Source organism: Chiloscyllium punctatum, chromosome 15 (assembly GCF_047496795.1).
Source record: "Chiloscyllium punctatum isolate Juve2018m chromosome 15, sChiPun1.3, whole genome shotgun sequence".
Lineage (NCBI taxonomy): Eukaryota > Metazoa > Chordata > Chondrichthyes > Orectolobiformes > Hemiscylliidae > Chiloscyllium > Chiloscyllium punctatum.
In genome coordinates this window covers 21595242-21617811 of record NC_092753.1, presented here as the reverse complement: position 1 = coordinate 21617811, position 22570 = coordinate 21595242, and positions in this window count along the sequence as shown.

The window sequence follows — 22570 nt, the reverse complement described above, 5'->3', positions numbered from 1 at the left end:
CCTCCCTTGACCCCCTTCTTTCCATCTTTCCCACCGCCCCTCCATGCCCTTCTACCTCCTTCCTGCGCTGGGTTGCTCTGACATTGTCAATTTCACGTCCTACGTCAATTTCACTTCCTATGTCAATTTCACCGCACTCCGTTTCTTTTTCCCCTCACGAACCGGGATCACCCTACTCTGTGCTTGCTGACCCCACCCCCTACGTTTGCCCTCCCGGATAGCGCTTTGTGTTTCGTTGGACACGCGGGAGTAACTGCGGACGTTCTGCTTCAACCTGAGCGGATAACACTGTTCTGCTCGGAGACAGGGAGGTCTGCAGATGCTGGAGCCCGAAACATCGATTTCCCTGCTGTGCGTTTCCAGCAGCACACTCTCAACACTGTTCTGCCAAGTTTCTGAGAATTTCAAAAGTTTTAATTGTGTGATGGTTTCACGGTTGCCCTTAGATTTTCTTGCTAATTTCGTTATTGATTGATTTCAGATGATGAGAAATCCGAAATGCTGCTTTGTGTGTAAGTGAGGCGGGGCATCATGAGACCAACCCTCACAGTAAATCTCAATTCTACCATTTCGCTGCAAAATTTCCAACCAAACAACAACGAAATTTAGAGTCAAGAACTATTATTGCACATCAGCTGATTTGTCGGGCGTTGTGGGCTGTTGTGATGGTGGTATAGTGGTGAGCATAGTTGAACTTCCAAGGAGTTGCCTTGGGTTCAATTCCGAGCCATCGCAATCTGCCAACTTTAAACCACTCAACAAAAAAACACAAAAAGAGCCGGTGCATTCAGTGGTAATTAAACACTTCCATCTGCCAGACCTTTGTAGTGAAACCACAATTTTGAATTTGATGTTGCGCCCTAGCGGATTCAGGAGTCAGGTCAATACATGGTTCAAATAGACTGGAGTCAGGGCAGCATTCCTTGGTTTTTCATTTTATTTCAAAAGAAATGTTTCCGGATTTCACTCCTTTCAACATAACTCTCAGGTTTTTTTGTGAAATACAGCTTAATATCAAGTGAAATGTGGGTGGGAAGTTCACAAATATCCAAAGAACATTATTTATTACATCGAATCGGTAATTTTATTTTTTAATTGAAATGTACACCAATCTGATTGTGTCGTGCACAGACAGAATCTGTTTTGCTCACTTCATTCACCCGGACAGACTCTTGAGTATTTCTGCGGGTTGGTTGCAATTCCCACTTGTGGCCAGTAGTGGTCACTAACTTGTGGAACAATGAAGTTCCCTGATCAGAGAGAATGAGAGAACAGACAATAATTGTTGCCCTTGTGTTGGATGGTGCAGGTCAGAAACAAAAGACTGCACCATGTTCCTCGCAGACTGCAACACATTGTCGCTGAGGATGCGCACCTCGCCAAGACCTTCCCTCTGCCTCCACTGCTCAGCTTTAGATCGCCACCAAACCTGAAACAGATCATTGTTCACAGCAAACTGCCTCGCCTTCAGGACCACATTGACCATGACACCATATAACCCTGTCAGGGCAACTGCTGCAAGATGTGTCAGAGTGTCAACACAGATACCACCATTGCACGTGGGGACACACCCACCATGTACGCGGCAGGTACATGGCCAAAATTGTCTATCTCAGAAGATGCAGGCAGCCTCAATGTCATGTAGAGATGGAAGTGTTTAATTACCACTGAATGCACTGGCTCTTTTTGTCTATTATTGTTGAGTGGTTCAAAGCTCAGAGCATGCGATAGCGGGGAATCGAACCCAAATCAACTGCTTGGAAAACAGCTATGCTCACCACTATACCACCATCGCGACAGCCAGCAGCGCCCAAGAAATCAGCTGATGTGCAATAATAGTTCTTGACTCTAAATTTCGTTGTTGTTTTGTTGGAAATTTTGCAGTGAAATATTAGAATTGAGAATTCATCAAAGACCGAGTTTTACTGAGTGGATCGGTCTCCTGATGCCCCGCCTCACTTTTTAATACACACAAAGCAGCATTTCGGATTTCTCATCATCTGAAATCAATCAATAACAGAAAGAGCATGAAAATCCCAGGGCAACCCTGGAACGATCACACAATGAAAACTTGTCAAGTTCTCAGAAAGGTTCACCGGACCGAAACGTGAACTCTGATTTATCTTCATACAGCTTTACCACCGACTTCGGGTTTGGTTTCTGATTTACAGCGTAGACGTAGTCATCGAGATAGAGATGTACAGCTCGGAAACAGACCCTTCGGTCCAACCTGCCCATGCCGACCAGATATCCCAACCCAATCTAGTCCCACCTGCCAGCACCCGGCCCATATCCTTCCAAACCCTTCCTATTCATATACCCATCCAAATGCCTCGAAAATGTTGCAATTGTACCAGCCTCCGCCACTTCCTCTGGCAGCTCATTCCACACACGTACCACCCTCTGGATGAAAGTGTTGACCTTTGGTCGCTTTTATATCTTTCGCCTCTCACACTAAACCTATGCCCTCTAGTTCTGGACTCCCCGATCCCAGGGAAAAGACTTTGTCTATTTATCCTATCCATGCCCCACATAATTCTGCAGTTCTTTCAGTTTCTAAAACTTCTCAAGAGTTTTCTTAGAAAACAAAAACGGCAAAAACAGAGGAACCATTAGACTGGGAGGAAGTCGTAGCCAGGCACAGTGATGTTGGGACAGGAATACCGATCAATGCAGGGGACACAGAGAGCAGGGTCACTGGACAAGGGATTATTGGATCACAGCCCCTCGTGTAGCAGTCCACCCATGCACTGCCCTCAGGTACTCAGCGAAACGGTGCCCATCCACAGAGACAGCCTCCGCAGGCCTCCTATATTATGAGTGGGCCATTTCCCCAACACGCGAGACCCTTGGGCTACTGCAGGAGCGAGGTTTTGCAGGCTGTCTCTAAACGCTCCTCACACTCCGCGTTTGCGAATCCAATTCACGTGGAAGTAGGGGGGACATTTCATTGTCTCAGTGAGAAAGTCCTTGAGGAGTGTGATAGGTTAATGAACTCTCTGTCTCAGGAGCAAAGAATCCAGTTGAAATGATTGGTGCAGCAGCATGACAACATATACAGGAATAAGATGAGGAGGACTAATACTGTTGTGCATGAGCTGGAAGTTGGGAATGCTGATGCATAAAATAACACCCCTGCAGACTTCATCATTTCAAAGCCACACAGGTCCAGAAGGAAGTGGATGTCATGCTTAACGGAGATATCTTCGAACTGAGTCAGAGCAAGTGGAGTTCGCCGATCGTGATAGTTCCCAAACCTGACAAGACTCAATGGTTTTGTGTGGACTATTGGAAGATCAATGCCGGAACAAAATCAGACTCATACAAGATTGGAGGACTGTAGGGTGAAGGTTGGATAAACTAGTTACATCAGAAAGTTGGACTTACTGTGTGTTTATTGACAGGTACCTTTATCAGAGAAAGTGAAAGAGGTTTCTGCGTTTGTCATTCCAAATGGGCTATATCAATTCAAAGTGGAATGAAGAACACACCAGCCACATCCCAAAAATTTATGAACAGAGTCGTGGCTGAGTAAACAAACTGTGCAGTTTATCTGGATGATATATTGATGTTTCGCGAGTCATGGAAAGATCACATGGTTCAGTTGGCAGAGCTCTTTGAACAATTAAGAGAAATAAAACCGCAATAAATGTAAAGAAAACAGAATTTGCGAAAACCGAGGTGATGCTTTTGGGGCATAAAATCTGTCACCTCAAGGATCGCAAAGACAATGGCCATCAAGGAATTTCATCTGACAGCACGTGTTATTGTGAATTCAACAGATAAATTACAACTAAGATTGGACAGATACCTTATGTTATGTATATGTGCAGAAATTTAATATGATCTTAAATTAATGTCTTTTGTATTTTATTGTAATGGGATTTAAGAATTAGAAAAAAGATGAAGCAGTTGTTTCATTATGATGGTCCATCTTTTACTTAACGGAGGGGGGGAGGTGTTATGAAGTTGAAGTTTAAGAGAGAGTAAATGCTGTTCTGAACTGAGAGCTGACACGCACCTGTGGGGACTAGATGGCAGTTTCAGAGAGTATTGGAAATTTGAAAATATGTATAATTTGGCTGTGAAATGGATACATGAGTTGGTTGCTGCTTTGACAAGAATTCAAACTTACCCAATCATTTTGATTATGCCCCAGGATACTAAAACCCAATCGCGTTTGTATTTATTGTTTTTGCAAACATACAACCAGTGAGACGATGTGATGTTGGGGTATTAAAAAAAAAGCCGGCATTTAGAAAGTCTGACAGAGCAACTGCTATTGAGAGAGTAACTGCTATCAAGAAAGACTGCCATTCAAAAACACTCTCTGTCAGAGGTATCTTCTTCATATGAAATATCTTCTCATTAAAAGGCAGAAAGCAACCCAGAGAGATCTTCAGCCAAAAGAAGACAGACACCGGAGACGACAGCCACCATATGGTTTTGAAACTAAATTGATGTAATATTAATATGTTTTTTTTATTGGAAGAGTTCATTGTTATAGAATTGTAGGCAGACAATAAGCAGTTAAGAGAGGGAGGACGGAGCTTAGAGTTGTGAATTGTTGTTTAATGTTCACTTTTAGAGTTAAGGAATAAATTAATGTTATTTTCTCTAAATAGTGGAATTTGGATGTTCTCTATTACTCATATTTTAACAGATTATGAGGTGAGGAGAACTTTTTTGGGTGTTTCATTTAATTAACAGAGGAGTTCACCACCGTGTCATAATACAATACATAAAGCCATAGTATCATCACAGAAGACATAATGATGCTGCCTCCGGAGATGAATGACTGGGCTTGCAACAATGGTGAGCTGTCAGAGTAAAAATTGACATGGTGATTGGCCATTGGTGTTGGTGTGATGATGTGGGCGGTCAGGCAGAGGAATGATGGCATGAATGCCAATAGGATGGGAATGTTGGTGAGGTATATGTGAGAAAGAGAGTGCTAACGTACATGGAGACTGGACATGGAGATGTGCATGCTGGGTTTAGAGTGATGGTGGGTTAGGTATGGAGTGCTATGACGGCCATGGTAACTGACCATTGGGATGCCAGTAATGTTGGAGTCTGGGAATGGCCAATAGGATGTGGGAGATAGTGCAGTGGAGGTTTGGTGATGAACATGGAAACTCGCCAATAACATAGCAGCGTTGGTGAGGTGGGCAGTAGGACACAGGATGAAGGATGTGGATACTGGATTTCAGAGTTTTAATTCAGAAATCTTTTGAGGTATCAAGTGGATTCAGTGAACAGTTAGGAAGGCAAATGCAATGTTTGCATTTGTTTTGAATGGACTAGAATACAAGAGCAGAAGTGAACTGTTGAGGCTGTACAAAGTTCTGGTCAGACGGCATTTTCTACATTGTGAGCAGCTATGAGCCCTGTGTCAAAGGAGGGATGTGTTACCCAAGGAAGTGACAGAGAAGGTCTACAAGAATGGTTCTGGGTTGTCATATGAGGAGAAGTTGAGGAATCTGAGCCAGAACACAATGCTGAGTAGATAGATGATGTGGGGCCTCACTGAAAATTATAGACAGTTACCTTGGATGAGGGGAATGGCCAATTCGATGGGGGCTAATAGTTGGGATGAATGTGTTGCTTGACGTGTAGATTGTCCAATGGGATGAGAGAAATGGTGTGGGAAAGTGAGAGTAATGATGGACATGGTGTGTGGAATGAGGATGGTGTGGAGGTTTGGAACAGTGTAGGGATGGGGATGATATGAGATATGTGATAGTGTGGAGGATGAAGACGGGGATGGAGATTGTTAAAAATCACACGGCACCAGGTTGTAGTCCAACAGGTTTATTTGGAAGTACCAGCATTCGCAGCACTGCTCCTTCATGAGGGAGCTGTGGAGCAGGACTATAAGACACAGACTTTATAGAAAAAGATCACAGTGTCATGCAACTGAAATGATATGTTGAACAAACCTAGATTGCTGTTAAGTCTTTCATCTTTTAGAATGGGCTGCAGGTTTCAGTTCATTAATATGTAAATCCCAGAACTTCTTTCAAGTCACATGCTTGAGATAACTTCAGGCTTTATTAGAAAAGAGATGACATTTCAGCTCAGACAATGCATTAACTGTGTGAAGTTAGAGCCTGTCTGTATCTTAATCTTGAGCCAGACTGGTTCTATTTCCAAAGTAGCAATTTGTAAAATGTTACATGGATTGCCTGCTTGCATTGACTGCTTGCAAATTGTGTGCTTTTTGAACAAAATAGAATCTATCTGCAATGACAATACTGTAAACGCAAAATCACCCCATAGACTTATATGAGTGTGTGCGTGCATGTAAGTCTCAGAGACTCTGAGTGATTTTACGTGGGTGTGTGGTAAAGACTGTGAGTGTGTACATGTAAGTGTTAATGCTTGTGAGAGGGTGTGTTTGCGTGTGTGCATTCTTAGTAGAGTGTGTGCATGAGTATGACGGAGAATAAGCCTGTGAGAGAGTGTGTCCATGGGTGAGAGTGTGGGTGGTGTATGTGTGTGTATGATAGGGTCCATGTGAGTATGTAACCGTGTGTGGGTATTGTGTCGTGCGGTCCCCTGTGGTGTGGCATGAACCTAAAATCCTGGTTGAAGCTATCCTCATGGGTACCAAACTTATATGAGCCTCTGCCCGGCCACAGTGCAATGTTGCGTATCCCGAAGTCGGCCTTGGAGGACAGTCCCCTGAAGATCTGAGGCCGGATGTCCCTGACTGCTGAAGTGTTCCCTGACATCTTGATTTATTGTAGTCACGTGTACCCAAGTAGAGTGAAATAAACAGGCAGGAGGCTGGAAGAACACAGCAAGCCAGGCAGCATCAGGAGGTGGAGATGTCGATGTTTCGGGTATAACTCTTCTTCAAGATCTCCTGATGCTGCCTTGCTTGCTGTGTCCTCCAGCCTCCTGCAGTATTTTTTGTCGTAATCTAAGTGCAGTTTTGTTTTGTGAGCAGAACAAGCAGATCATAACAAGCAAGGACATATAGATCAGAGGGTGTCTGGGCAGAGCCAGGCATACACGTTACACTGCACAGAAGGTGCACAAAGCAGTTTCAACAACAGCAATATCAACATTATTTTAACTGAGAGGGGTCCTTGCAGCAGTCTAATAACAGCAGGGGATGAGGCCAGTTATGAGAGATTGAGGATGATGTGTGGAATGGGGACAGATTGGAGGAGAGTTGTGAGGGAAGGGGATGGTGTGTGGATTGGAGATGGGACTTCATCCAAACGCCAATCAAATGAAGGATACGAACGGAAGCCCCGCCCACTGCGACGGTTCCGTCACTGCCGTGAAGGCCAGCTTCCGGCTGAGCGGTCAGGGGGCGGGGCTTATGACCAGTTAAAGATGTCAGGGGACGACGGGGCTGGGTCTCCGGGCGGGGCGTGGTATCCGGGACAGGCGTCGTGGGGCGGGGCTTGATATTGGGGAAGAGACGTCAGTGGGCGGGGCGCGGTGTCCAGGATAGGCGTCGGAGGCCAGTTGAGGTGTCCGGGGAGGATGTCCAGGGGGGCGGGGCTGGGTTGCCCGTGGGCGTGGCTTGGCAAACCGGGTGAGGCGCTAGGGGGCGGGGCTTAGTTGCCAGGGCGGGGAATAAGTGGGCGGGGCTTGGTGTCCATGGGCGGAGGGCAAGGCTTCACACAGTGCTGAGTGTCTGGGAGTGAGGTCAGGGGGCGGGGCTACGTGTCCCGTAGTGACGTCAGGGGGCGGGGCTACGTGTCCGTAGTGACGTCAGGGGGCGGGGTTCTCAGCGCAATGGCGGTGGTGGTGGTTGCTCTCGGCTTGCAGCTGGAGCGAGCGGCGGTTGCGGCTCCCGCTCGAACAGGTACTGGGTGGGCAGAGTCATGCCCCTGTCACCCGGCCATTGTCAGCAGTGATGACCCATGTGCACCTGCATTAACCCCGTCTCTCTCTCTCTGGGCCTGAAGGTTGGCGGTTGATGTCGGCCTCGGCTGAAGCCTCGATAGCCCCGGACACGCGAGAGAACGAGACGGTCTCGCCGCGATTTGTGAACCGCAACCCCCGGAACTACAACTATCGTCCAAGTATCTTTCGGAGCACTCCTAAAACTAGTGCTTCCAAATAAAGCTGTTGGACTGTAATCTGGTGTTGTGTGATTTTTAACTTTATCCTGGATTAAACTTTCACTCACTGTGTGGTCATTTCTATAATCTCTCAGAGATTAATCGAGTCATTTTCTCATACTGGAAATATAAAAACAACTGGTCTCCACTCCTCCTATTTCTGACCTGCACCTAAAATAATAACATTACCGATTCGATATGATAAATAACGTTGTTTGGATATTTGTGAACTGTCCACCCACATTTCACTTGATATTAGGCTGTAGTTCACATAAAACAAAATGAGAGTAATGTTGAAATGCGTGAAATCCGGAAACATTTCTTTCGAAATAAGATGGAAAACCAAGGAATTCTGCCATGACCCTCGCCTATTTGAACCGTGATCGACTGGACTCCTTCATCCTACTGGGGACATCCTCAACTTCAAAGTAATGTCTGCACTCCAGAGGTCTGGCAGTCTCAATGTGATGTGCAGATGGAGGTGGTTCATGACCACTGAATCGATCTGCTCTTTTGGTTGTGGAGTGGTGTTAAAATGCACTCCTTGCGATGGCCACGAATCGAAGCCGGGTCAACTGCTTGGAAGGCAGCTTTGCTCACCACTATACCACCATCGCTTCAACTTTAAAAAGGTTCTGAGGTTCTCATATTAAAGAACTGAAACTAGTAAACCCATTATAAAAGATGAAAGGCTTAACCTAAATGTTTTTAATATATCATTTCAGCTGCATGAAACTGTAATCCTTTTGCTATAAATACTGCGTCTTATGGTCCTTCTTATCATCAGGTTGATCTACATCGGATACACTCCATCCATTCTTTATCCTTCAAAGAAAATCAGTCACCTTCATCAGACACGACCTTCCCTTAACAAATCCATGATGACTATCTCGGATGGTGACGTGGAGCAGCCTGTGGTGGACTGGGGAGGACAAAGTTCAAAATCACACAATACCAGGTTATCGTCCAAGTAGGTTTCGGAGCACTCCTAAAAGTAGTGCTTCCAAATAAAGCTGTTGGACTGTAATCTGGTGTGTGATTTTTAACTTTATCCCTCAGGATTCCCTCCAACAACTTGCCCACCACTGAGATCAGGCTCACTGGTCTATAGTTCCCTGGCTTGCCTTTACCACCCTTCTTAAACAGTGGCACCACGTTTGCAAAACTTCAGTCTTCCGGCACCTTACCTGTGACTATCGATGATACAACTATCTCATCAAGAGGCCCAGTAATCACTTCTCTAGCTTCCCACAGAGTTCGCGCGTACACCTGATCAGGTCCTAGGGATTTATCCACCTTTAACCATTTCAAGACATCCAGCACTTCCTCCTCTGTAATCTCGACATTTTGCAAGATGTCACCATCTATTTCCCTACAGTCTATGTTTCTTTTTATTTTATGAAACAATACGCAGTTTGCAAAAGAATTAACATTAACAGCTGCACACAGAGAAACAGCAATTTTACGAGGGAAAGGAGTGGCAAAGCCAGGCCCCAACCCTACCAGTTCAACCAGTTTTCAGGGAAATGGGGACAAACCTCAAATCCCACTTTCAATCATTACAAAACACTACCAATAATATTTGTACATATAAGACAGTCCAATTACGTTTTTAAAAATGTATACAATATAGACCACAAGCAACCCACCAGTCCCTCCCACCTTCCGGCCACTCTAAGGCAGTCTGCCCCTACACCCCTTCCAGTTCTAGGTCCACCCCTTGCCCCTTCCAGCTCTCAGTCCACCCTGACACACCTTCCGGCCTCCTCTAGGACAGCCCACACTGGTTTGTTCCCCTTGTATCGGACGGTTCAAGTTAGAAATAATGAGTGGAGACCAGCTGCTATTATATTTCCTGTGGTGAGAAAATGATTGGAAATTCTCTGAGCTACAATAGAAATGACCAAATAGAGTGTGAAATTTCAATCCAGGAGAGTCAGCATGGACTCATTAAGAGAAGATCGTGACTGATGAACTTAACTGATTATCCTTGAAGGAACAATATTATTAATTGAGATGGCATTTGTGATGTAGGTCAAACGGATCACAGAAATAGTGGTATATGGTACTGGCTGAAATAGCTCAGTTGTGAGAATGTTAGCCTGAAGATCTGACCTGGTGTTGGACAAGAGTTGATTTGGTTTTTACTGACACAATGACAATGCTTCTTTCTTTGCTATAAACTGTCTCTAGTTCCATGACCCCATGTAACAGTGTGGTAGCAAGGTAAAGTAACAGGTTAGATTGATAATGACACCAAAGTGAAAGGTAACAATGGACTCATATTTGCATGATTGGAAAGTTGGTTTCAAAACAGAGGAACAAGAACGGGCTGTTTTGCCCCTGGAGCGTATTCCACCATTCAAAAGCCAGATCCATGGACTAGCTCCATATGCCTTGGGCCGACATTCCTTGAAATCCTTGCTTCTAAAAATGTTTATCTCAGATTTCAATTTAACAATTGAATGAGGAACAACCACCCATTTGAGGAAGAGAATTCAATTCTCCTGAAGTCTTGTGTGACTAAGTGCTTCCCACCGTCCCTCGTGAATGGCCTGGCCCTAATTCTTACACTATGCCCCTGTTTCTAGAATCTTTAACCAGTGGCAAAAGTTATCTCTATCAACTCTGTCTTTTCCTGTTAATTTGCTGAAGAGCTCAATAAACTCATTCCTGAACCATCTAAATTCTGGAGAATAAAAGCCTAATTTGATTAAATTGATTGCATTTCTTGACCCCTGAATCCCAGGTATCATCCTTGTAAACCTATGTTGAACTACCAACAGAGCTAAAACAGTCTTCCTAATGTATGATGCCCAGCTCTGCTCACAGTAATTTAAGTGGGATCTGAATAGGATTTTCCATACCATATGCATCCCCTTACTCCAGCTTTTTAGATTTGAAGGCCAGCATTCCATTAGCTGCCTGATTATTTTCTGAAACTGAACCTCAGAATCTTGTTGGACGTTCACTGCATTAAACAAATTGCCTTCTGAAAATAATCCTACTCTATCCTTGTTCGAACCAATTGGGTAATTTCTCATTTGTTTGCATTGAAATCCATCAGTCTCAGCTTTGCCCATTCACCTCATCTATTAATATTATGCTCCAATTTTGCCCAATTTTGTCTTCAGCAACCTTGGATATTTGATTTTTGGTACCATTACCAAAGTGTTAATGAAATGGCGAATAATTGAGGGCCCCACCACAGATCCCTTTGGGACATCACTAGCCACAAACTTCCAGTTTGATTACTTTTAAAATATTCTGAATCCCTGTTTGCTGCGACAAAATAGAGCAGACGAGCTGAGGCTGATAGCCAAGTTGGGTACCCATGGGGATGACCTTTCTGCATCCTGTTAATGTCCTGTTGCAACATGCAACAGACCTCCACACTATCCACAACTCCACCAACCTTCGTGTCATCAGAAAACTTACTTCCACTTCCTCAACCAAGCCATTTATAAAAATCACAAAAAGCAGAGCTCCTAGACAGATCCCAGTGGAACGCCACTGGTCACTAAGCTCCACACTGAATACTTTCCATCTACTATCACCCTCTGTCTTCTATGGGCCAGCCAATTCTGTATCTAGACAGTCAAATTCCCTGTATTCAATTCCTCCTTACTTTCTGAACGAGCCTCCCATGGGGAACCTTATTAAACACCTTGCTGGAATCCATATTATCCACATCCATTGCTCTACTTTCATCAATACGTTTTGTCACAACCTCAAAGAATTCAATAAAGTTCAATAAGATCTCTCAAATATTTCAATGAGGCATGATGTGCCCCTCACAAAGCCAAGCTGACTATCTCTAATCAAACTATGCTTTCCAACTAATCATAATTCCTGTCTCTCAGAATCATCTCGAGTACTTTGCCCACCACCAACATAAGACTGAATGGTCTGTAATTCCCAGGATTATCCCTATTCCCTTTCTTGAACAAGGCAATAACATTTGCCACCTTCCAATCATCTGCTACTGCTCCACTCGACAGTGTGGACGCAAAGATCATCGCCAAACGCACAGCGATCTCTTCCCTCACTTCTCCCTGAAACCTTGAGTATATCCCGTCTGCCCCAGGGGACAGATCTGTCTTCATGTTTTTCAAAATTTCCAGCACATCCTCCTTCTTAACATCAACCTGTTTCAACCTAATATCAACTTAACATCAACCTCATATCCGCCTGTTTCACACTGTCCGCACAAACGACAAGGTCCCTCTCAGTTGTGAATACTGAAGCAAAGTATTCATTAAAGATGTCCCCTACCTCCTCCGACGCGAAGCTTACATTCCCTACACTATTCCTGATTGGCCCTACTCTCACTCTGGCCATCCTCTTGTTCCTCACATAAGTGTAGAATGCCGTAGGGTTTTCCTTAATTCTAAGTGCTAAAGCTTTTCCATGTCCCCTTCTAGCTCTCCTCAGTCCATCCTTCAGTTCCTTCCTGGCTGCCTTGTAGCCCTCTAGAGTCCTGACTGATCCTTGCCCCCTCAACCTTAAGTAAGCTTATTTCTTCCTCTTGACTGGATGTTCCATATCCCTTGTCACCCAAGATTCCTTCACCCTATCATCCTTTTCTTGCCTCAGTGGGACAAACCTATCCAGCATTTGCAGTAAGCGTTCCTTAAACAACCTCCACATTATCGACCTCCACATTTCTCTGAGAACATCTGTTCCCAATTTATGCTCCACAGTTCATGCCTAATAGCTTTGTAATTCCCCCTTTCCCAAATTAAATACCTCCCCACACTATCTGCTCCAATTCTTCTCCATGACCGTAGTAAAGATCAAGGAGTTAGGATCACTATCACTGAAATGCTCTCCCATTGAAAGATCTGACACCAGACTTGGTTCGTTTCAAGCACCAAATCCAACATGGCCTCCCCTCTTGTCAGCCTATCTACATCCTGGACACACCTGACAAAATCAGCTCCATCCAAACTCTTTGCACTAAGTCAGATCCAATCAATATTGAGAAAGTTGAAGTCACCCATGGTAACAACCCTGCTACTTCTGCACTGTTCCAAAATCTGCCTCCCAATGTGCTCCTCCGTGTCTCTGTTGCTGTGAGGAGGTCTATAGGAAACTCCCAATAAAGTGACTGCTCCTTTCCTGTTTCTGACTTCCACCATAATTATTCAGTTGGCAAACCCTCTTCAACAACCTCCCTTTCTGCAGCTGTGATACTATCCCTGATTAGGAATCCCACTCCCCCACCTCTTTTACCTCCCTCCTTATTCCTTTTGAAACACTTGAACCCTGGAACATCCAACAACCGTTCCTGTCCCTGTGACATCCAAGCCTCTATAATGGCCACAGGGCTTCAGCTCCAAGTACAGATCCATGCTCTAAATTCATCATCCTTATTCCTGACACGTCTTGCATTAAAATGGACACACTTCACCCCATCACACCGACTGCAACTTTGCCCTATCAACTGTCTGTCTTTCCTCACGGACTCTCTGCACACTCTATCTGCCTGTACACCTGTTACCCCATCCTCAAATCTGTAACTCTGGTTACCACAACCACTCCCCTCCAAATTCTTTGTAGATGATGGAAGGACATTATCCTGCTTTCAAGCAGAAGAATCAGGGCTTTTTAAAAACTTCTGAGATGAAATCTTCATGACTTCATAGAATCCCTACAGTGTGGAAGGAAGCCATTTGGCCAATTTAGTAAAACCAACCCTCAGAAGAGAGCCCTGCCCAGAGGTGGCACGGTGGCTCAGTGAGGGGTGGCACGGTGGCTCAGTGGTTAGCGCTGCTGCCTCACAGTGCCAGGGACCCGGCTTTGATTCCCACCTCAGGAGACTGCCTGTGTGGAGTATGTACATTCTCCCTGTATCTGCGTGGGTTTCCTATGGGTTCTCCGGGTTCGACTCACAATCCAAAAGATGTGCCGGCTTGGTGAATTGGTTGTGCTAAATTGCCCAGAATGCAAGGTGCATTAGTCAGGTGTAAATATAGGATAGGGGAATGAGTCTGGGTGGGCTACTCTTTGGAGGGTTGGCATGGACTTGTTGGGCCAAAGGACCTGTTGCCATTCTGTTGGAAATCTAACCTAATCTAATCAGACCCAACTCTCACCTTATCCCCGTATCCCTGCATTTCTCAATGTCAGTCTATCTGGCTTACAGTTCCTTGGCGATTTAGGATGGTCAATCCACCTAAGCTGTGCATCTTTGGACTGTGGGTGGAAACCGGACCACCTGGAAAAAACCCTGGCAGTCCGAACCACTGAACCATCATGCTACCCACAAACCTTTCACTAAATCTTTTAGTTTCACATCGCACACAACCTGGTTCTGTCTGGATGTTGGAAGTGTTTAATCAAGAGTAAGGAGATTTCTCAGAATAGTTGAGAAACCCTCATTTGAAAGTAAGTAACATCAAATAACATTTAATAAAATCAGAATCTCTACAGTGTGGAAGCAAACTATTCAGCCCATTATGTCCACACCAACCTTATCCCTGTAATTTCCATAACTAATGGCAATTTAACATGGCCATTCCACTGAACCTGCACAACGGGAGGAAACCAGAGTATGTGCAAACAAACTGAGGCTAGAATTGAACTTTGCCCCTGGCACTGTGAGGCAGTAGTGCTAACCACTAAGCCACTGTGCTGTCTTGTCACTTTGGTAAGGGCAGAAACTTGTGTTTACATGGGATACCTGAGCTTTCAGTTCATTCTAGTTGTTGGACCCCTCACATTAATAGACTGACTCCGCCGACTACAACTGCAAAGAGGGACAGGTTCCTGAAACATCGAGAGATACTTGCTTGCCGACATCCAGGTCAGACCAGACCAGACTTGATGTCACTGTCATCCATCATTTACTTTGGACAATCAATGGACAGTTATTGAAAATGTAACTTTCAAATGTACCATTTCAGCTTTTATTAAAGAACATTCATGCCATTCCCAACATTTCCTATTTTCAGGTTGTCAGGACGATTGATATTCTCAGACAGAAAACCAGATGGAATATTGTTTTAGTTACAAGATTTTTTTTTGGTTTGAATTCACATGTCTGTTATTTTAAAAAAAGGATCAAGAGATTTATCCCAAGGAGACTTCAGAACATCTCTCAGCTCTTCTCTGATTTTCCTCTGGGTTGCTGCATAAATGCACGTGTTTGTACAGGAACTTAAATACACAAGCAGATATCCTGTTTCCGTGGCGATATATCCAGGATTGGAGTAATCACCTTGATAGTAGACATTGCTTGATAGTCTGGTGGCTGCAAAACTTCCAACAGATGTTAACCACAACAGAATAAAGGTGCCTGACACAGTGAAGAGTAATATGATGGATTTCCTCCGACCTCTCACCTCTGGATCACTCTGACTCTCGGTGTTTTAGCTCAGAGTCCCTTGCATGTTCTGTTAGCCAATAAAATACGTCCGACAGTCAAAGAATTAAACAAGGTCATGAGAGCAAAAGGAAGCAAAACAACTGACAATGACTGCATCCAACTCTACACTGACCATGCAGGTATTGTATAAACAGCTGCTTTTGTCCTGCACCCTCAGTGCACATTGTTACTTATTTGTTCAGCTTCATATGAAAACAACCCTTTAAACAAGTCAAGACTGAAGATGTTGCTATAACTGTAGTTGCAATTCTCTTGGTGCAGTACTTTTCTTTAAAGTCATGACAACAGATCGCCACAAATCGATCAAATGTGAATGTGACTGTGAACCACACTGACATATCCAGCGTAGCAAAAGCTATGTACAAGACAAACTTACAAACAGCAGTGTAAGACAGAAAGGAATATGGAAAGTGATAATTAAATATCAAGTAAACAATCACATTGAAGATCATGACAAATAGATCTGCTCCTGCCATGCCCACCATGTAGACAGAGATACATTTCGATATGCCACAATTTCCTCTGGAGAGAATCATAATTGTCATAACATTTGCTGCAAGAAACGGACAGAGAAGTGGAAAATTATTGTGTGCTTCACATCGTAAGTTCATGTCTGTTATATCTTACTGAGGCTTTCAGGTGTACTGCTTAGTCACGTACATTAATAGGAAGGTGGAAACTGAAAGTGTTATCAGGATGAAAAGTGGCCTCATAATCTATGCTTGTTCCAGTAGAGTTTGGCTGGAATTTGCCAAGGAAGTGATAATGGATGGACAAATGGTGGCAGATCTCTGAAGGCTAAGGTAGTCGGCATATTTCTGCCTCTTCTCTTCATGCCTCAGCTTGTGGCCTTCTGCATAAAGGGTGGTGATCTTCAAAGGTGAGTCACTCAGCAGATACTTATAAATCAGGTGACTTGACCAATACTCCATATAGAATGGTGCTCAATGAGCTACTTTAGCAGACTAGCATGATCTGAGTGGATTTGTGCCACTCAGGTGACATACGATTCCTGTCACCAGTAGCACAAAATGTCACCATCTCTGCTTATCATTCAATGACATGACCATATTTAAATTCCCCATGATGAACATTTAGGCTGGACAAGAAACTGAACTGGACTTATGTAATGGACCCCGTTAAAACATTTAAGAAGGTAGCCGAGACCTTAACATTTTGTGTTAACTTAGGCAGATGGAAGGTGGATATTCCAGGACTCAAGCATCTGGTCAAACCACTCAGTTTTAAACAAAACAGAATTTATTTAAAGCCTACTGAATGAAACATGAACAGAAAAGAGAACAGAATGTAGAGTGTAGAGTAGCAACCAATCTGAAAATCCATCCGACTCTATCTAGAAAACTAGCCATCCGGATACATGAACATGAAAGACATGACCCTCTTTCACTAGTATTCTTACATGCAGATGAGGAAGAACACCACTTCAACTGGGGCAACACATCCATCCTAGGACATGCCCAACAGAGACATGCAGGAGAATTCCTAGAAGCATGGCATTCCAACCGGAACTCTATCAACAAACACATTTACTTGGATCATAATTACCAACCCCCTGAGAAAAAGAACAGGAAATGATATCACCACAGGAAATGACATCACCACAGGAAATACCACAAGTAACCCAATGAAACCTAAACATGTAAATAGAAAGTGAGCTGCACCCCCAGTGCTTCATCCGGAGGTTACAGTATGGTGATGAAATGTCTGACAATGAACATTCCAGCTGAGCGAGCAAACCTACACCCAGAACCTCAACCTGAGCTACAAATCGACTCAAAGACCAGCTGATCTGACTGATTGGTGGAGCAGGCTCGAAGGGCCTACTCTTGCTCCTAGTTCTTATGTTCTTAAAGGCTTTAGTTACTACCTTCCCAGCTTAGTACTTTCCAGCATATTTCGGCATACTTTCCCAGCTGATAGTAATAACTCTTGCAGGGCATTTTGATTCACTTCCTGAAGGTAACTTAATAATTTACCTCAATTTTTGACAACTTCCTCATTGTCCAATTTAATTTGAGGAATGTCCAATTCAGAATCCTCTAAACTAGTTCTTCACTCTGTGTTGTAACTCGTTTCACATTCCCCTTTTGCTTTCCTTCCTGATCAAAATATATTTTGAATATATTCACATGACATACTCGACGAGATTTCTTTCTGTCTGGAGTCTTTATCAAATAGGTCACCTCACTCACTCTCATTTTAACGTAATAAGGTCCTTTAAACTTTCATTTAAAAGTTTAATCTACTACCATTGGTAGTAACTTTATCTCCAATAGCAAAATTGCGAGTTTTTAACTCATTGGCTACTTCCTGTTTCATTGTATGTTGTGATGTTTTTTAAAAGCTATGTAGCCAGCACCCCCACTCCATTTAGTTATTCCATACAATTTGACACATAGTTCAAACATGTGGTCTCTGAATTCTGGCTTACCAATTTCTCCTTAATCAATTTTAGTGGCCCTCTCACTTCATGCCCAAAAACTAATTAAAATGGATTGAATTTGTTCGATTTACAGATAGTACAAATGGAAATCCTTTACCCTAATCACCTGGGTAGTGTTGACTATAAGCCCTGAACATGGTCTTTGATATCTAATGCCACCTTTCCAGCACTCCCTGTGATTCTGGATGGTATGCATTGGATTTGAATTGTTTTATTCCTAAGCTGTCCATTTCTTCCTTGAATAATTTTGATGTGAAGCTTAACCCTTTATCTGATTGTATCTTTTTGGGTAGCCCATACAGAGTCATAGAGTCATCAAGATGTACAGCATGGAATCAGACCCTTCAGTCCAACTCGACCATGCCAACCAGATATCCCAATCTAATCTAGTTCCACCTGGGAGCACCTGGCCCATATCCTCCCAACCCTTCCTATTCATATACCCTTCCAGATGCCCTTTAAATGTTATAATTGTATCAGCCTCAATCACTTCCTCTGGCAGCTCATTCCACACACGCACCACCCACTGCATGAAAAAGTTGCCCCTTGAGTCTTATATCTTTCTCCTCTCACCCTAAACCTATGCCCTCTAGTTATGAACTCCCCCACCTCAGGGTAAAGACCTTCTCTATTTACCGTAACCATGCCCCTCATGATTTTACAAACCTCTATATGGTCACCCCTCAGCCTCCGACATTCCAGGGAAAACAGCCCCAGCCGATTCAACTTTGCCCTATACCCTAAGTCCTCCAACCTTGACAACATCCTTGTAAATCTTTTCTGAGTCCTTTCAAGTTTCACAACATCTTTGAATCACAGAATTGCACGCAATATTCCAAAAGTGGCCTCACCAATGTCCTGTACAGCCTGAACATGACCTCCCAACTTCTGTACTCAATACTCTGACCAATAAAGGAAAGCCTACCAAACGCCTTCTTCACTATCCTGTCTACCTGCAACTCCAGTTTCAAGAAGCTATGAACCTGCACTCCAAGGTCTCTTTGTTCAGCAACACTCCCTTGGACCTTACCATTAAGTGCAGTAGTCCTGCTGAGATTTGCTTTCCTAAAATGCAGCACCTCTTATTTCTCTAAATTAAACTCCATCTTCCACTCCTCAGCCCATTCTTGTGAAAACTTTGAATAACTCTTCTACAATCCTTTTAGCTGTGATATTGCCTCATGGAATGTCTCCAGAAATCTAGTGGACACATCCATCAATGTTACCAAATATTGATTCCCACCTTTTGTTTCAGGTAGGGGTCTTACATAATCAATCAAGACTCTTGTGGAAAGTTCCTCAAATGCAGGAATGGGTATTAAAGGTATAGATTTTATTATTGCCTGTGTTTTTTTCCAAATACTTGACATGTACGGCATGTCTGGAAAAATTCACCTACATCCTTGTGCAGTCCAGGTCAGTAATAATATTTTTGTATTTTAGCACAGGTTGGACTGAAGGGTCTGTTTCCATGCTGTACATCTCTATGACTCTATGACTCTAAATGACCTCCTACTGATATTTCATACACCTCCAGTAACACCTCCTTTCTATAACCCACTGTCAAAACAACTTGACGAACTTCTGCTCATTTCTCATCCTCCAGAATACGTGATGGTCTCCATTTCCTCATTGAGACATTATTTTTAAGATAGTAGTACACAGGGATACATTCAGTTTCTCTTCTGTGTATGCTTTTCGATACAATTGCTTCAGTTTTTCATCTTCCTGCTGTAACTCATAGACCCTTCCAAACAAAGGGTATTGCTCTCAGCTAAAGATGTGTGCTTTGTCATCCATCTGCTCCTGTTTTGTTCTCAACCATCTGATCATTCTGATAATTTCATTTCCTATTTCTTACTTCTCTTTGATCTCTCCTGTTTGAACTACTGACATTGCGACCTCCTTACCACACAGTCAGGAAGAATCCCAGGGCATGCTTCTTGTAATAGCTCAGTTGCCTGATTGTCCACTGGGCTTATCAACCACAGTAGGCAGCACTCCTACCTGTGAACCAGCTATATCGTTAGCAAGGACAAATTGTATTCCTGGAGCTGAGAGTTTTTCCAGTACTTCGACTGTCACTTCTCCACTTTGCACTCTAACCTCACTTTACATACTTGAGCCCTCTTGTCTCACCGTGAGTTCCACTTACTAGCACATTTTCTGGCACTGGTCCTTCGGAGGTATATATCTCATCATTCAAAATCCTGCTGCTCCCTGAATATGTGAGTAAACTTTACCTTCACAAGTATATGGTTTTAGAAGATCTGGCACTTCCTCCTGAACCAACCTCCGGTCAGCTTGTACATTCCGGTCTCCATTGTGCTTTCCTTTACAACTCCAACAAAATTCACTTGCTTATCCTACTTTCCCAGTGCTTTTCTTTACTGACCAACACTGTGAGTTCATGTGGCCTCCTTTATTGCAGTGAAAGCACAAGAGATTTTTCACTTCACTTTCCCTGTCACGGGTTTTCTTTTTACCCTGTGGTAGGTTATCCTTACAGTCTTCACTGAGGTCTACAGTTCCCTTATCATGTGAGGATTTCTCTCTTCCCCCAGTTTCTATCCCTCATGGGTTGAAATTGTTGGAAACCAAACTTTGATTTAAGAACCATCTCACAATCATCAGCCATTTGAGCTGCTCGTTGTTTTAACTCTCTGTTCTTCCATGAGTTCTCATTATTGCTGGAAGTGCATTTCTGAACTCCCCCAAAATAATCATCCCCGGAAGAATGTCATGGGTATGCTCTATTTTTGGTGCCTTTATCCAACTATCAAATGTATGTTGTTTGATCCTTTCAAACTGAAGAGTATGTTTGACCAGGGTCCCTCCTTAGGATTCCTGAAATGTTATCTGTAGTGTTCTGGCACAAGCTCATATGTACTTAAGATGTCTTTCTTCACATCCTCATATTCCCCAGATGCCTCTTGTGATCGTGATTCAAATACCTCACTAGCTCTACCTACCAGCTTTGTTTGGATCAACAAAACCCACATGGTCACTGGCCACTTCATTTGTTTAGCCACTTGCTCAAATGAGGTGAAAAAGGCTTCTACATCCTTCTCATCAAATGTTTGTATATATCTGAACAGATCCCCACCAGGCCTTTTGTCATGATGGGTTTGGTCATCCTCATTAAGCTTACCTTCTGCATTCACCTCTCCCCTTTTAAGCCAACTTTTCTTTGTAAGTACCAATTTCTGAAGTTCAAACTCTCTCTCTTTCTCCCTTTCCTCTCTCTGTCCTTTTCCTTTTGTTCTGCTCAGGTGATCCATTCTTTTTTTCTTTCCTCTTCTTTTAATTGGAATTCAAACAGTTTCATGTCTTCTTCCTCTTCTTTGTCTTCTAACTGTTGTTGCCTAACTTGCAATTTGAATTTTTCTAACTCCACTGCACTTGCCTCTTTCTTTGATATATCCAAGCACTTGACCAACTCCATGACCATTTCAGCTTTGGTTTTGGGACAAACCCAATCCTAACGTATTTGTTAATTCTAAAAGTATGTCCTTCCTCTGTCTTTCTAAACTTTCTTGGCAAATTTGGGAAACACCTTCAAACCCCAGGACGTCCTTAGCAATGTCAAGAGCCATTTCCAAAGATTCTAATGACATTTGCAGCACATTTAAATGTTGAGCGATTTTGGTAATAACCACATCCTTTTTCAGAGATGCAGCAATTTCAGCTCCAGCTTGACTGTCATTTCCAGCGGCTTTGCCTTTTTCACCTTCTGGAAAGCCCCAATGTCATTTCTTCCACCCCCAGAACATTCCTCGTGACTGAAAGATCCATTACCACACCAAGCAGTGTTTAAACTAACCAAATATAACATGCGGAACAAAAGACACTAACTCGACCACTTGCTGCCTTTGAGTCTAGCAACCCTAGTCCTAAATTGGAACGATGGAATAAATCCTACAAAGGGACTCCAATCTGTAATGGATCAGACCAGACCCCTTCCAAACATTTTATGAAGGTCGCCCAGATGGTCACTAGTTTTATGCAGATGTAAGGTAGATATTCCAGGAATTATGTTGCTGGTTCAAACCAATCAGTTTTAAGCAAAACAGAATTAACTTACAGTCTACCAAATGAAACACAAACAAAAGAGTACAGAACACAGAGTAACAACCCATCTGAAAGCCCAGTTGACTCTATTGCAAATTAATGATGTTGTTCCAATTTATTGCAACATCCCCTTGAACTCAGCCTTTTCTTAAAAAGGGTAAGTTCAAACAAAGGTTCTGACATGTGAGATGTCAGAGAGAGAGGATCAGCTAGGGATCATTTGCTGAAGCATGGAACCTCTTTTAACTGTACCCCCTGTTTCTCTGATGTTTCTTTCTGAAATATGTTCCATGTTAACATTCAAAGAATGTGAGGTGAAGGTGTCTGAAAATCCAATAAATGATCATCATATAAAAATAGATTAAGATGAGCAATTCAATTGGTATCAGAAGGGGCAGAATAGTGTCAAACTTCAGTGACTGATCCTCTCTGAAAGGGAAGGTGAGTCCCTGACTGGGGTAAGGAATCACAAGCTCTCAATGTTGCAGTGGTGCAGTGAGTTTGCACACTGGTTATACCTGACCCCCATGGACTGCAGCAATTCAAGACTGATTTCTG